Here is a 16,210-nt window from a genome sequence, read left to right on the forward strand (position 1 = left end):
ATATGCAGTCTATCTCTGCTGCACAAAGCAAACAAGCCAAAAATTCACTGCTTAATGCTGATATACTTTTATCTTTTGCTTTGTAATTTTGTTTTTCTTTGCCTCATGCCATTGTTGTTGCCAGTTTTGAAGACTAGCTTAATTTTGAAATCCCTGGTTTACAGAGGTTTATTGCTCAATTTCATTATGCATTTTCTTTAAACTGGAACAGTTGGCATGAGAATAGGTGTTGCCCCATGCAGTTGCGATAAACTTCCCTGCTCTACTAAAACTAGCAGTGGCATTGCTTTGATTTATAATTAATCCTGAAAACTTTGAAGCATCTCATTAATATAAAACAACCTGCATCTGACTATGTGACGGGGCATCTTTTGTTGGATGCGAAGTGTCACACATTTTAATTTTTGTACTGAACTAAAAGTCAATAGATTTCCCGTGAATAATTTCTAAGGAAGAAAAGATCTATTGTGTGAGACTCTTTGAACTTGAAAAGACTAGTCAGCTTCTTCAGGAATGCGAGATTCTGGCAGTTGCTTTAAAACTTTCTGTTTTAAAACATATATAAACATATTTGTGCTTTTGTTTTGGGACATCTTGGATTTGCATGGGTCCCTAAAGAAACATATCTGCTCCTTCAACTCCAAAGAATCAAGTTAACATGTATTTGTCATTCGTAAATGCCTGCGATCACAGTGCGAAAAGGAAGAATTTGTCAGTTTATACCCAGTGCATGCTTTGATAAGCGACAAGAAATAGCTGCCAAGATACTTCTCACAGTTGCCCTACTGGATGAATAGACTGAGAAGTCAAAGTCCAGTAAGTCTTTTTTTCCCCCTCAAAGTATATTTTATTAGAAATGATCTGATCTGACTTTAAAGCAAGAAGAAGTGAAAGGTGACATGAGAGATTTAGGGGAGGGGGAAGGAAATGACAGAACAGACAGATAACTGACACATCCTTGGTGAGCAGGAATTCAGACTCTGGTTTCCATGACAACTAGCAGAGCCAGCCAAATGTGTAGTCTTAGAGGAGGGTGCACAATCCCATTGCCTCCATAGTTCTTCAGTAGTACAGTATTGTTTGCAGGTTGTGGTCATATATTAGGTGGGAGTGATAGGCTGGAGAAGTACATGAGGATTTATTCATCTAGAGGACAGTACTGGAGAACGGGAGGCTGGAATGTATGTTGCCTCATGTCAAAATGCGTTATCAGTAGGTTTGGTTTTGTTGAGTTTTACTGGACAGGCTGTTGAAAGTCCATCTATTGATATCAGGTATGTTGTGCATGCTGGTATAAGGTTGCTCATTCTTCTTACAAAAATAACTTTTCACAGGGGCAGGAGCTATCAGTGGTGATTTGAATGATGATTCTACTTCAACACATTTTTCTCTTTAAAAGACTTTGTTTAGGCTTTGGATTCTCAATTGGAGACTCTCAACACATGTTAGGAGGCCCTGATCAATATTTCTTCTGAGAAATGACTGGATAGATGGTGTGCCCAATATGGTAAAAGGGAGTTCAGGTAGGGAAACGATTGAGGATTGCATAGTCACAGTATACTGTACTGCTAGTTTAGACAAAAATGTTTTCTGCGTATGTCCTACTTAAATTCTATTTAACTAGCAACAACTTCTGCTCATGGGGAGCTTGTACACATGACGAAAATTGCCCGTTTTTGTGGTTTAATTGCATCACTCTTTACATGTACAGGGTTTTTTGTGAGTTAAACGAGTTTATGTTACAAATTCAACCACATCCCCATGTAGTTTAGTTTGCAACACAGCTACTTGTAACATTGAAGCTTTAATCTGGCAGTTCTCCCCCTGGCTGCGAGAGAGGCAGGCAGAAGTGGCAAGGGGCCCTGTCCTCCTCTTTTTTTCTTTTCTCTCCACAGAGCTTGTCCATGTGTCCCGCAGCTGAGGGGCAAGCTGCCAGTGTACCAAGTGGCCTCTGATCTGCAGGGGGCCCCAGTCCTTCCCTCCGTGACAGAAGTGCACCCCGGGGCTCCGCAGGTGGGCAGCTAGCAGACAAGGGCCTGTCCCAGCTTGGAGGCAGCACCTATCAGATCTAACTCTTCCCTGAGCCCTCCAGGGTTTCCAGTGCTGTGTGCATGGTGTCTGCTGCCTTCTCACCACCTGGGACTGCTTGGGAATGGGCTAGCTTGCCCCTGGGGCAGCACAGGAAAGTGCCTGGGTGTGCTGGCAGTCAGAGAAGGTGGCAGGGACAGTGCATGGTGTGCTGGAAGCCTGCCATACCCACGCTTCCCTAAGCCCACCTGGGCTTCCAGCACGCTTTGTAGCATTTCCACCACCTACCCTTGCTGCCAGCATACCCAGCTACCATCCTGCCGCCTCCCCACACTGCCCCAGGGAAAGCCAGCTCGGTCCCAGGCGGCAGGAAGGTGGTGAGGACCCTGCACATGGACCCTGCACAGGCTCGGGGAACAGGTTGAATCTGGTGAGTACTGCTTCCAAGATGGGGCAGCTCCTAGCCCTCCTAGCTGCCTACCCAGGTGGCCCAAGGGAGGCACTGCCACCATGGAGGGAAGGACTGGGGCCCCCCACAGCTCAGTGGTTGCTCAACCCACCGGAAGGTTGCACAGGCAGGCTCTGCTAGTGGGGGAAAAAACCCCAGCAAGGAGCCCAATTCCTTTTTTTATTTTGCAGAGCGTTCCTGTGGCAGGAGGATCAGTCCTTCCCTCTGTGGCGGTGGCACCCCCTGGGGCTGCCTGTGTGGGGTGATAGTGGGCCAGGTACTGTTCCAGCTCAGAGGCAGCATCTAGCCTGATGCAAATTTTTCCTGAGCTGGGGCAGCCACTGGCCCGCTAGCAGCCTGCCTGGGTGGCCTTGGGGGGTGTCGCTGCCATGGAGGGAAGGACTGGGGCCCCTTACTGCTCAGGGGCCACTTGGCCTGCTGGAAGCTGTCCCCTGGCTGTGGAAGAAGTAGACAGGATTAGTGGGGGGAAAAAAAGGATCAGGCCCCCACCGTAACAGTGACAGAAGCCCCTAAATTGAAACGGTGGGTTTTTAATCATCACAATTAAAAAACCAGTGTTTCAGTTTAGGGGACTGACCCCCCATCACATGTACAAGTATCCGTGGAGAGCAGAGTCTTTGTAGCATTGTTAGTAATTATGTTTTCAGACTGTTTGAACATATTTAGCAAACTCTCTATAGTTAGAAACAAATACAGAATTCTTGTAATATCAGTACCTATCTGTGCTTTTTCAGTATCCTGTGTCCATACAGTGTGTAAACAGGGCAGCTTTAAGGTTTTGAATACAGTATAGTAACTTAATGATTTTTTTCAGCTCAGCCTAATCTTTGCAATGTCACCTTCTAATGGCAGGCTTTGATATGAACATTGCTTTGCTAGTCTCGTTTACAGTGTGGTTGCCTTCAACTCTCATCAAGCCAGATGAATCGTACTAGGCTTCTCTGGCCTGTTAGTAGAATATAAACTGATCACTAAGGTCTCTAGATTTTATTGTTGTAGGCAACTCTGTGCCACAAGCAGCAGCAGTCTGTCCCAGGTAGAGGTGGTCTGCCCGTGTCAGAGGAGTCACGTTACCAATTTGGCAAATAGTCTGTGTAGCTACCATATTGGAATCCCAGATGGCTGCTGTGAATTGCTGTGAATTCACATTTTGGTCAATATTTCAGTCGCCACTAGGGTTAGAAAATTAATTCCAATGACAAAACCAAAATTGCATCAACTGAGACTATCAAGACACAATGCTTCTTTTGTGGATTCCAAGATGGCTGACACATTAGCATCTATGTATCAACTCAATGTGATTAAAAATCCTAGTAAACAATAATACTAAAACTTATAAATTCTATCACTACAAGTTTCATAGCAGGCCTATAGTAGTGAAAACATTATAACTCAGGCTAGCCTACTTGTTGGAGTTATATATTGAATAAGACAATGCATTTTTAATTTCAGAATGCAGGTAAGTCTGCTATTAATAATACAGAACTCAATGGCAATGTTCAGCTTGAGTTCATAGGAAAATATAATAGTCTCGAGGCAACAGGAAAATGTAACAGTGGTAATATAACAGTAATACTATAGTATGACATTAATACAGTGAGTAAAATGGTAATAAGCTGATGGATAATAGGCTTAGGTTAGAGATCAGAAGACAATATTTTACAGTTAGGGTGGCCAAAATCTGGAACCAACTTCCCAGGGAAGTGGTCTTCGCCCCTACCTTGGGCAAATTCAAGAGGAGGTTGGATGATCACCTGTCTGGGGTCTTGTGAACCCAGCATTCATTCCTGCCTGTAGCAGGGAGTCAGGCTAGATGATCTATTCAGGTCCCTCCTGACCCTAGCTACTATGAAACTATAATTGGAGTTTTTCATATCTCTTCATCACTTGAATCCATTTCTGAATCCCTTTATTTATTATACCGATTGCAACATGCTGTCTCATAGCACTTGTAGCCAGGACTGCATAGCACATTAACCTGCTTGCACGTGCATGCAGGTCCCTGGCATTCTGTCTTGCACTTGCAGTTTGTTATTGGAAGGTATCCTGCTGGTAATGGCTAAAGTGCATTTATGATAGGAACATAACTGTCATTTTCAGCTTGCCAACCACACTGTTCAGGTGATGGCAGTGTTGGATTAGGTTCAAGTGCAGCTTGCTAAATGAGACTTTGATAATTGGCTCTACGTATGTAGTGCACAAGGGAGTTGTGTGTAGGTGGAAGTTTATCCAAAGCTTTTCCTTGATGGAGTAATTTCACTCTAATATCCAGAAGGATTGTCATAGATGTTGACAGCTGATACAGCAAAACAACAAACTTTTCCACACAACTGTACAAATCCTTATCAATGTTAGGCCTATTTCCTAGACTTGCCAATAGATATAGATGTCAAATAAACAATTTCCAAGCAGTTTTCTTAACATGTCCACTGAACTGGCTCATGGTGTCACAATTAGTGATGCTGGAATCTGATTAGATGTTCATGACTGGTTTAGGTAATTCTGACACAATATCACCAACTGAAATGAATCTTAGTGTGTTGCTTCTTGTCATCTAAAACTTAGGTGCAAGATTATGCCAAAGAAGAACAATACGTATATCTGTGTCATCTAAGGAGACTATGAGAGCGGAATATCCCAGACCAACTGCATGTTTGCTGTGTAAGAGCATTCTTGTGCGCATCTCTTGCTGCAGATGCAGGTGTGAAATGTCACATAGGCCAGAGTGCTCTGCTTTTCCATCAGTGAAATCACCAGTAATGAGCTCTCCATCACTTTGGAAGCATCAACGTGATTCCTTAAGAAGCTCCTTACTTAGAAAATTAACTAGGTTTTCTTTGTTTCCTGGTGAGGCTATGAAACTACTCCATGATGCTGGTAATGGAAAAGTTCTGATGATGATGATTCTGTGAATTGGCTTAGTAGTTAGGGTCCTTAATATTCTTGTGCTTGCCTTTATGGATGGTGATATATATTGATTGAAGACAGCGTTGACTTGTTTGCACATGTTGGACTAGTTGGTAAACACTTGTTGCATAAAGTTATTAGCTAAATCTACAAATGTCCATGCAGTTGTTGGCTTTCCTATGCTCTGTATAAGAGCCATGATGTCAAAATAGCAGATTTTTCAGACATAGCATTGGCAGAACAGTTACTGCTTTATCTCCAATCAAGATCCATGACAAGACTTCTTTGTCAGCCACACTGAGTAATTTGTTGGGTTTAAAAAGTGACACGGGGTATCCAGACAGTTTGTGCGGTAGGACACAGTGTATGTCAAACCTTCTACCTGCTGCAAATGCTGCAAGTAGCCTTTGCTGGATCTCCTTTGCATTTTGTGTCTGTTTCATTTTGCTGCACTGTCCCATAGTTGACTTTACATCCTTGAAAGTTTTCAATTTTGATTTGGGCATGTTTGCATAGAAGCTCTTGGTAGCATCTGCAGTAAGACATTCCTGGGTAATGGTGTTAACAGTTTTTCTTCTTTTGTCACATGCATTCACAATGTCTAAGTCTGAAGTTCTTGCATCAGTGTGGTCAGAGGACTTCACCACCTTCATCTTCTAGTAACTTGCAATATCTTTTAAGTGTGTATTTCAGACTGCACATGTTTTTCCATGCAAAGCCAGCATCTGGTTCATCAATCACTGGATGCCATGCTCTCGCTTCAGGAGAAAGAAGAATATCTTCTTGCACAGTCTCCACATGCAAATAGGAATGAGAGACTTGTTGCTTCTGTTGTTCCTCCCACCTGCATTCAGGATGGTAAAGTCCCTCAGCAGCTATTAGGTCTTCAACACCAATTTGGCAGTGTATCACTTCATTTTTCTCTGCCAGCTTGTGTATTGCAGGTGATAACACTTGTCTCACTCTCTTCTTATTAAAACATTTCTGGTAGAGTAATCACATCCTCCAACTGCAGGAGTAGATGATCTGCTTGATGTCCTAATGTGTTCTTCACTTGATATTGATGGTAGGGTTTCCCTTTCATCCTCTACCTTGCATGACTTTCTTGACAGTCTCTCAATATGTCCTTTATGTGTAAAAGAACTTTAGCAAGAATAGTGTCAGCTGAGGCTTTTGGAATGGTGCAGCTCAGGATCAACACAATGTGATAGTCTGCCAAGAATACTGCCATAACAAGTGTTGAATTCAGCTGTCCTACACTGAATGAGTGTCTTGTTTAGTTGTGCAATTCTAGCAGGTGTACTTTGGCTAATCATTAACTGTAAATCTACTTTGAGACATACAATGCGTCTTATAGATTCTGAGTCATACCTCCCGTGCTTTGCTGGACTCAGTGATGCTGTTGGCTCCCTTGTAATGTTTGCTTAAAGACAATAAGGGCAAGTCTCTTGTTGACGGTCTTCATCGGAGGTTTTAACTCCAAGGTAATCTGAAACGGAGCAGAGTTGATGTAGCAATTCTGAAAAACTTTTGGGTATCTAATAATGAACAAAGCCTTAAATTCATGGCATCCATCTTGGAATTCAGTATGGATTCAGTATGTGATGGAAAGGTTATGATTAATCTCTTTGGTTCATACAATGTTGGTTTCATTATTGGAATTAAATTTCTACCTCTGTTAGGGGCTGAAATATTGACCAAAATGTAAATTTAAGGCAGACAGTCTTCGATTCCAGTATGGCAGCTGCACGCACTACTTGCCAGATTAGCAACATGACTTTTCTGTCATGGGTAGACCACCTGTACCTGAAACACCATTGCCACTTATAGCAATATACTGCTTACGGAGTGACACCATTACCCTTCTTTTTTACCGTAGTATATGCACTAAGCTGCTGCTTCAGCATCAAATTGCTACAGGCACCTCAGTATTGACAGTCTTCATGAAGCAGTGTTATGAGAGGCTGCAGATAAATGAATGCTTGGTGAGAATTGTTCCCTTTCCTGCAACTGGTAGAGCATTAGATCCCATTATGCTGATCCCTCCAGGAAAGGATATTGTGAGAGAGGATTCAGAGAATCAGTGGACTTCTTCCCCAACATTTTTGGATCACATCTTACCTACTATATGCTCCGCAGCCTGTTTCTATAGGTCCTCATACTGTCTGTTCCATCCCACCAATGAAAAACTATGTTGCACATTTCAAATCTAAATTGCAGTACATTACACTACGTTCTACAACTTAACGTATGGCCGGTCTCGATCAAAATTTGGGACTACAAACACAAGGGGCCTCTGAAATTATGAATTAGTCCTTTCACAGGGTAGACCTCAAGATGTATATTTGAATATAACATTTCCAACAAATTTTCAGGTTTTCTATGGAAAACAACAATTTAGGCTATGTGATAGAAGAAACATGAACAAGAAACAACTTGACCTACAAGAGAATAATCATGAGCAAAAGATCTTACTAGCTTTGGGTACTTACAGATATTTGGGGAGGTTAGGGGGAGATTAGGTTGGGCTAAAAATGGCCACCCACTCTAAGGTAAATTGGGATGTGAGGGGCTAGTTGGGGGGAGGGCATGGGAAAATTGGGAGTCCTAGCAGGGAATGGACTGGGGGAATCAAAGGGCTATTGAGGTCTGTAGGGGAGTGTGGCAGTGCGACTTGAGGGTGCCGTGAACTCCCCTAGCGCCCTGCTACCTACCGTGCCAAATCAGGTTTAAATGCACCCTCTTTATCTCGCCTGCCACGTCTTTGACGTTAATTATTGGTAAAGGGAGGCTGCCTTTTACCCTCTTTGGCACGGTGCCTTAAGATGTCCCAGTCTGTGCCCTGCCTTCGGTGACACGGTGCACTCGCCCTACAATCACCCGGGCCCTCACGGGCTCTCTGCCTCGTCCTTGCCCATCTGTGCCCTCATGGGCACCTCCTGCCTTCTCCCACGCTGGCAGCCCCCACTGGGGCCTGTCTCCCTGCGGCACTCACAGCCCCCACCAGGGCCTTGCCTCGCGATTCCCTGCAATCAAGGCTCAGGTGGCCACAGCCGTGCCTGGCCTCCAGACCCTCTTTCTGGGTCTTGTGCCCCACTGGGGCTTCTTACTGCCCCCTCTCGCTCCAGGGTTCCCTACTGCCCCCTCTCCGGTGCTAGGAGACCCCACACTACTGTGGAGCTCCTATGAGGCCTCCTCCACCCCAATAGCCTCGCCCGGTCCTCCGGTCTTATACAACAACAAAACAGAAAACTCACACTCCTGTGTTCCAACATAAATTCCAAGCCGGCTGGCTAACCTTCATACATATCCCTACTAGGGTTTCCTCCACCCAGTACCCTCATGCAGAAACCACTCAGACCGTCAGGCTTCTCTGCTCTGCTTGCTCCAGCAGAGCTCCACCTTCCCCACTGCCAGAGGGGAACTGATCTCCAGCCTGGCTTGTTTATATAGGCCAGGCCCTGCCCCCTTCTGGTCAGCTGACCAGACTGGTTGTCTCAGCAACCCACACTTGTGCTGCCCCGATGACTGGCAGCTGAGCCCATATTACTGCTTGTCAGTAGCAGGCACCTTAGTGACCTGCTACAGGGAGCTTGGTGGAATGCAGTGGGGTGCTAGAGGAATCTGTAGGGGGATTGGTGGGGTCCATAAGGATTTAGCAGGATTGGGGGGGAGGGGCTAGTGTGGTGTGTGGTTGGGTTGGAGGGATCAGGAGGGTTGTGGGGACTGGAAAAACTCCAAACAGCCTCCAGTCCTCCACTCTGATTTTCCATTGTTTCCTGCCACTGGAAGCAGCTTGCAGGGGTGGGGGGTGGCAAGGCTGGTCCAATAAAAGAGCAAGCTTCAGTTCTGTTTAAATTTCTTATGTATTATAGTGACTCATTCAGTACTAATATTCTACCGCAACTTTCTAATATATTAGGATAATGCTATTGGCTACTCACCCATGAGCGTCAGGAATATTGTTATCAGTGGTCCTAAATGAGTGGTGTCTGGTCTGCATTTTCAGTTTGTTAGAGCCAACAGAGGATTGACAAGGGCAAGTCATAAAAAAACTGTGGAATAATTTGGCTAATATAATATCAGAATTATTTGGCGGATTCTCTATCACTTCACAGTGTAATATTTTTCTTTCCCTCCCCTATTATTACAGTGTATTTATTTAATTTCTATATTCAGTTTATATGCCTCTCTTCCCAATAGGGCTCAGGGCAGGGGAGGAAGGGAGGTTTACAACAGGAAAAACAGAATATTTATAAAACAGGAAAACAATAAAAACCCTTAAAAGGGAACTGGAATATCAGCATAAAACAGAAACCACTCCTCCCCGCCCAAAACAATATCTCATCCTAGCTTTGATTGTTAAACATGTGCCCAGTGCTTCCAAAAGATGTCCAATATCAGGTTTTTAAGGGCCTCAAAAGCGAGGGAGTTCTAAAGCTTAGGAGCAATTAAAGCTCGGGAGAACTGTGAGCCTTTATCTACAAACATATAATGGTTGTCTGTTACAAACTAAGATGTCTTGGACAGTGTTGTATAACAAAATGTGGACTTTGCATTAAGATGGGCAAGCTGATCAGTTGATATTTTTTGACCGGTTAAAGATTATAGTACTTTTACAGGGAGTGATTTTTTTTTTTGGTAGATTTCTTGATAGAAATATGAATTGTTATTATTTTTGACACATTTTTTAATAGAAAAATTGTGTTTTTTCTGTGCATTATTTGACTATATTGGCATTTATTTTTTATTTATTTATTTTTACATATTTTGACCAATATTTGCCGGGTCAGTTGACCAAACTCAATATGATCGGTCAAGCAGCAGGGACTCGGGGAAAGTCTGTTCACCAGGGCCCCCCTTGGAGTCACTAGGAACAATGGCCACAAGCTGAGGGAGGAGAGGTTTAAGTTAGATATTAGGAAGAACTACTTCACTGTAAGGGTGGCCAGAGCCTGGAATAGGCTTCCCAGAGTGGTGGTGCTCTCACCTTCCCTGGAGATCTTCAAGAGGAGACTGGATAGGCACCCGGCTGAGGCCTTATGACCCCTCCCACCCCCAGTGCTCCTTCCTGCCCATGGCGGGGGGTCGAACTCGATGATCTGTCTAGGTCCCTTCTGACTCATTGATTCTATGATTCTATGAAATACCCAGCCCTCCTTTGTATAGCTGTTTGCTAAACTGCTTTAATAAACTTGCTGCATTTGAAAGGTACCACTGATAACCCATGAAAATGACATTTTCTGTTTACCTGCAGCTTGAGCATTAGTAATGCAAGCTTCCAGTACACCCTCAGCCATTTTACATCATTTTACTGTTTCATCAGGTCCCTCAGTAGTTTTCTGGATCTTCAATAATTGGTTCCCCTGGCATGTTGTTATTGCTTAGAATCAATTTGTAGTTGTTTAGTCAGCTGTTTGTGTGTTTAAATGCTCAGAGTTTCAAAGGGGAGATGTTTCTACATCATATGGACCTTTATTGATCAGGATTTAGTGGGAGGCTAACTTGCTTCTCTGAATGGATCATGTGGATCAAGAAAACCTGCTGACCAAGGACAGATTTTAGGCATTGTTAATAACTGAGGGAATGTACTGTCAAATGTTTTCTTTCCATAGACTATTTCTGGCATCACATCAGATAAAATTTAGCTGATTGTATCGGCATCCTTAGGCTCCATTTATTTTTTGTGCCTGTCAGTTGGGGTTAGGAACCCATACAAGCCATATGATTGGATTATTTTCTGTCTGTCATTAAAAAAAAGTTGTCTGATGCAGTACTATGGGCTTTTTAAAGCATTTAGTACTTCTGAAAGGTATAGCTTTTCAGCTCTAAGTTATGAGGCTGTCTGTCCTCAGTTAAAGTATGGATAAGAGCCATGCATATTGTCCTTTAACTACTTTTCAAACCTCTGGAAGAGAAAGAAGGGGAAAGATCAATCTTTGAGATTGCTGACAAGTTTTGCATTGTCATTGTGGTGTTAGTCAGCAGAATGCTGCTTCTCTAGAAAACATAGTAAAATTACCAGGCCCCCTCACATAGGCCAACAAACAGTCATTGGATGGTAATTTCAGTCAGCCCTCATGCCCTGGAGTAGTGATCTAAAAATGAGAAGCACAAAAGCCCATGAGGCATAAAATGTAACAATTTCACTTATTTGATTCCTAATTCTCTGGGTTATTACTACTGCAAATTTTGTCACAATTACTTTCTAATTGCCCTGCATTAAGGTGGGGAGAGAAGATGAAGAGAAGGCTGCTTCTGCCAGCATTGTCTATTGCTATTGGCATAGACTTTGGAGCAGGGTATCAGCAGCAATAAGACTTGCACTCCTAAGCTGTTTCATTGTAATGATTCTAATGATCCTTTTATAGCAGATCTTTTGTGTGGTGAAGAAGTGCTACTATTAGGGTTACACAGAGCTAGGTCTTGTGAATATGTCTTTTACAGAAGAGAAAGGGGTATGTGAGACTGCATCTGACTTCCCATGTGCTTTGACAATGCCTCAGATTGCTTGCCTGTGGAATGCACAAAGATGCACCTCACTTCTGAAGCCTTTAAGTGTTTGATAATAACAGCAGTTTTCCTTTAGCAAAGGGTTAGCAAGTTTCAGAAGACAGGTGCTTATACGCATTAAAATAGTACATGCACTTACGCTAGCTAAAATAAAAATACAGGAGCTATCTGGTGTTACACTTCATAGTATAATAAAGTTAGGAGAGAGGTCACAAATTAGCCCTCCACCCTTTCCAAGTGCTGCTCCACTCCTTTTCCCTTATTCTCACCTGCTGCTCTGCTTTCTGCTCCCTGCCCAATGCTGTTTAACCAAGCAGTTGCTCTGCTTTCTGCTCTCTTCCCTATCTGCCACTGTGCTACCTGTTTGCTCCCCAGTCTTCTGTGTGTCACACATGCAGGCTGCCTGTACCACCTGTGGTACTTGTGCTGCAGATTGGCTACTCCTGATCTAGTTCAGTCCTCTACATACAAAGAGGATTTCCTATTCCTAAACCACCCCAGACAGGACTGTCCAGATTCTTTTTGACAGTCCCCAGTGAAGGAGATTCCACAGCTTCCCTAGGAGGCTTGCTCTACTACAAAAAGCAGCCCTTCCTAAGAGTTAATCTAAATCTGCTTGTCTGCTGTTTAAACCCACCACTTTATATCCTGTCTTGTGTGCCAAAGGAGAAAAAAAATCCCCTTCTTTGCAGCAGTCTTTCCAGTATTTAAACAGCATGGTCATTTTTCTATTTAATCTTATTTTCCTCAAATCATATACACCTAGTTCCTTCAACTTCTGTCATATAATGACTTGCATTCCATCTACTTTATCATCTCTAGATATCCTCCACCTTCTCTCCAACCTTAAAATACATTGCCCCAAACTAGCCACAGCACTCCAGTTAAGGTCTAAGCAGTGCTTGGTTTGTTGCTGATGCTGCTTCTATTAATCTAAGCCAAACTTTGCTTTTTTTTGTGACGGCCTACTGCTGGCTCGTGTAACTTCATGGCAAAAGTGTATCATCACTGGGGTCGCTGGGGAAGAAATTGCAAGGAAAAAATCAGGCTGTCCTCTTAGTAGGGTCTAGCCTAGAAACTGGAAAGACCTGAGTGTATGAGTGTATTTCCTTGCTCTGCCATAGGTATCCTGTCTATCTCTTTATCAGATTGTAATCCTGGAAGGGACCTCAGAAGATCATCGGGTCCAACCCCCTGCACCAGGTAGAAAAAACAAGTGGGGGTCAGGGGACCCCGCAAGGTGACCATCCAGTCTCCTCTTGAAGATTTCCAGGGTAGGCGATTGTACCACTTCTAGGGGGAACTTATTCCATTGTCTGGACACCATGACTGTGAAGAAGTTTTTCCTAATGTTGAGCCTGAAACGGTCTTCTAGGAGTTTGTGGCAATTACTCCTGGTTCTCTCCCAGGGCAGCCTGGTGAACAGTTGTTCACTGAGCCCCTGATGTACTCCCTTGACATGGCAGTAAACTGCTACCAAGTCCCGTCTCAGCCTTCTCTTTTTGAGGCTGAACAGTCACAGGTCCCTCAGCCTGTCCTCATATGGCTTGCCGTGCAAGCCTCTGATCATATGGGTGGCCCTTCTCTGGACTCTCTCAAGTTGTACCATGTCCTCGTTAAAGTGCGGTGCTCAAAACTGGATACAGTACTCCAGTTGGGGTGTCACCAGTGCCAAGTAGAGTGGAACAATCACTTCCTTGGTCTTGCTGGAGATGCATCAATTGATGCATGCCAGAGTATTATTTGCTCCGCTAGCAACAGAGTCACATTGCCAGCTCATATTCATGCTGTGGTCTGTTATTACTCTCAGGTCTCTTTCATTTGTAGTGCTGGTCAGGTTGGCGTTGCCAAGCCTGTAGGTATGCAGGGGATTATTTGTCCTCAGGTGGAACACTTTACATTTCTGACTTGCCTAACTTGCCAGCCTGTCTAGATTCACCTGTATCTGTAGCCTATCTTCAAGTGTGACCACACTTCCCCATAACTTGGTGTCATCTGCAAACTTGGCCTCCTGCATCCAAACCAAGATGTTGAAAAGTACAGGACCAAGCACCGACCCCTGCGGAACATCGCTACCCACTTCTCGCCAAGACGACACATCTGTTCATTCAGACTCTCTGGGTCCTACCCCGCAGCCAGCTTCACACCCATGAGCGGGGCTCTCCTCCTCTCCCTCACCCTTCCCGAATGTAGGTAAATGTTATTTACTGCTACTTTCAGACAATTCTTACAATTGATCTCTGTAAGACTAAGGCCTTGGGTTTATTTCAGATGCATACAACATCTAAATATGAGATCAATTTTAGAGAGCTGAAGTACCTTGCGTAATTCTGTAAAGATCTGTTTATACCCTAAGCCTTCAACCTGCTGGAAAAGAATGACAGGAGATGAAAGCACACTTTAATCATCTGATCACGAGTTTTTAAGAGACTTACCATTTGATTTGCAGTGTTTTCTAGAGGCAACATAAATCATATTTAAAAAATTGCAAAATGGAATTGATTTGTTGGCAGAATATCTTTTTCTTTTGCAATCCTGAGATTTTATTTCCTATCTCATATTACATCTTTTCATGCTTATTAGCATCATGATTTTTTTGACAGCATACATATTAAGTTTCACTGTTTTCTCAGGGGCTCTGATAGTCTTCTGGTAAAGGAAGGGTATCACTGCTGTAATTTTAAGCTTGAAAGAGAAGCTATAATTTCAAGCAATTAAAAAAACCCCAAACTATTACAAGTAATCAGTCGACTGTTTGCTGAAAAAAGCAAAATTTCAAGATGTAGGATTTTGGGCAATGTTGTTTGCAGTCTAATGTGGTATCCAGATGATACAGAGTTTACCTATTCAGTGAAAGATTATGTCTGTATCTGTTTTTAACAAGAGCGTTCTATATTGTTTATGTATGCATCAAGATGCAAAGTAAAAATGTGTTGTCACACATACATAAGATAAAGCAACACTTGTGGGAAGTGAGAAAACATGCTTCATTTCATCTGGAAAAAAAACACATGTATACAGACTGTAGTTGCATGTTTTGTCTAGAAGTTTTTTTTACAAAGGGCCTTAAATGAACTTTCAAGTGGTTTGACCTGAGCATTCACTTGTCTTATGTTAGTATCCAGTGTAGCAGAAACTCTGCTGTGCCTAATACTTGAAGTACTACAGTTAAGATGCTGATGAGTTATGTGAGTTTGTTTTTCTTCTGGATGGGCCCTTGTTAATGGAGGGTTTAACATACAAAATTTCCCTATGCATCTAGGTGAGGCATATTGGTGAAGTCAGTGGGAATCTACTGGTTATTTTGTAACTTGATTCAAAACATCTTATTAGACTGGTTTACTTGGAAAAAGATCTTATTTATGGGTTTTTTAGTCCCTTCTAAAATAAATCAAAACAGCAAATAAAAAGCAGCAAATCTGTAGCAAAGCAGTGTGGAAGCTGAAGGGATTTTTTTTTCTTGTTGTTTCCCTGGTCCTTTTACTTTTCTCTCATCACAGGTTGGTGCTTTCTTCTAGTAGTCTGATGGAGATAAACCAAGTTTAGCACTTGTGAACTCACTTTAGTTTTTATTTTAACTTCCAGATTGGGTTGTTTTTTTTTTCAAAATCTAGTATAGTAAGGGTGAAAGGAAGTTCATGTCTTGGTCTTAATTCACCACTGTGTTTCAGTTTTCTGCAGGAACCAAACACAATGCAGCTGTGAATTAGGCCATCTAATTTTAAGTTGCTCACTTAATACGTACACTAGTTATTATAAAAGACACCAGCTATAGGGCCAAATTATGTCCTGATTTGGGATATGCTCTTAAAGAGATGTTGAGGTGGGGAAAGCTGATTCTTCTTTCTGCTTTTCCAGTTGTTCCTGATTCCCAAATATCGTAAGCTACTCTGCCCCAGCCCTACCGCTTTTGTCATTTAGCATAGCATCATCTACACTAGATGTCTTCAACAATATAGTGGTACCACTTGTGGGGATGTGATTTTTATGACATTTTCACTGAAAAAAGCCTTAGTGCAGACATAGTTATATCAGGAAGAAGTGGAGGGAGTTTTCCCTGGAATAACTCATTTATTTTAGGAAACTGGTATGAATTTTACCAACAAAAGAACTTTTACTGATATAAACTATGTCCATATACAAGGAGGTTTTGTCAGGATAGTTTTACCAGCAAACCCCTTCTGTGATTTTTCTGAGGAGATGGTTTACTACCTGAGAATTTCTGTAGAGGGGGGAACGGGGTCCTTTTTCACCCCCAGCACAGTCTCTATGCCAGGCAGGAGAGGGTTGGTA

The 16,210-nt window shown here is 42.9% G+C and overlaps 1 protein-coding gene and 1 long non-coding RNA gene across 2 annotated transcripts in view; both read left to right on the top strand.

The window, feature by feature from the left end:
• LDLRAD3 (low density lipoprotein receptor class A domain containing 3) overlaps positions 1–16,210 on the top strand; it is a 226,289-nt gene that overhangs the window by 152,091 nt on the left and 57,988 nt on the right. The window lies entirely within an intron of this gene.
• Positions 1–16,210, top strand: part of LOC149871673 (uncharacterized) — a 42,841-nt gene that overhangs the window by 20,174 nt on the left and 6,457 nt on the right. The gene's annotated exons all lie outside the window — the stretch shown is intronic.

This window comes from Crocodylus siamensis, chromosome 2, assembly GCF_052110815.1.
Source record: "Crocodylus siamensis isolate JL-2025a chromosome 2, ASM5211081v1, whole genome shotgun sequence".
NCBI classification, from domain to species: domain Eukaryota; kingdom Metazoa; phylum Chordata; order Crocodylia; family Crocodylidae; genus Crocodylus; species Crocodylus siamensis.